We start from the raw sequence: 928 nt of genomic DNA, 5'->3' as shown, positions 1-928 counted from the left end.
ACCCGCCAACAAAAAAAAGGTAAGGTGAAGTGTGGGGGGGGGGGGGGGAGAAGCAGATCAAAATTGCTCTCGGGAAAGTTCGCCTCGCGAGAGACCCCGCATTTTTATTTTTTTTTTGCAAGACCGCTTTGTGGATCGCAAGGCAATGGAGTTCTCGCGCCCCTTTCCTTAGAGGAAGAGGGTTCCACCCCCCCCTCCAAATTGCCCTGAGTCTAACTGCTTACCCAGAGAGTCCAGTTCCCTTTGTCCCTTTTCCTTTCCCTCCCTCCCACCTTTCTAAATGGCTAGTAAATCTTATTATGAAATGTTATTTCATCAGGCGAGCGCCGCGGCCTTTCCAGCGCGCGCAGCCAGCCAGCCCGCCAGCTCCTTGTGCCATAAATCAAGAGGGGAATTGCGCTGATGGTGTATTTAGCAAATGAAGAAAGTTGGAGGTGATCTCTGCTAAACAGCTTTCGGTTGTCGATTGCCAACCAGAAGCCGGCGCAGTTGAGTCTCCGAGAGAGCCAGAGAGAGGGAGAAAGAGAGAGAGAGAGAGAGCGCGGGCTTTAACTGGCTGCGAAGCCGTGGCAAACCCAGCAGGAGCAAGCCAACCTCTTCGCTCTCTCCCTCTCTCCGTCTCCCTCTTTCCCCCTCCCTCCCTCCTTCCCTCCCTCCCTCTGCCAGCACCCGCGAAAGGTGGAGCTTCGCCCGCGCCGCGTCGCAGGCGTCAGGAACCTCAATTTGCAACTTCGCATCTTGGCCGGACCTTTGGAGAGGCTCAAAGGGAAGGGGGCCGAGCGCGCCAGAGAGAAAGCGCAAGAGAGAGCGCGGGCGCACCTTTCTCCCTCCAAAAGGAGGAGGAGGGGGGGAGGAGGAGGAGGCAGGGGGGAGAAAGAGCAGGAGGGGGAGGAGGAGGAGGGGGAGGTGGGGGGAAAAGGCACCGCTC

Source organism: Gekko japonicus, unplaced genomic scaffold, assembly GCF_001447785.1.
Source record: "Gekko japonicus isolate JY-2015 unplaced genomic scaffold, Gekko_japonicus_V1.1 scaffold2954, whole genome shotgun sequence".
NCBI classification, from domain to species: domain Eukaryota; kingdom Metazoa; phylum Chordata; class Lepidosauria; order Squamata; family Gekkonidae; genus Gekko; species Gekko japonicus.
The sequence above is the reverse complement of the archived record's forward strand: the minus strand, read 5'-3'. Positions refer to the sequence as shown.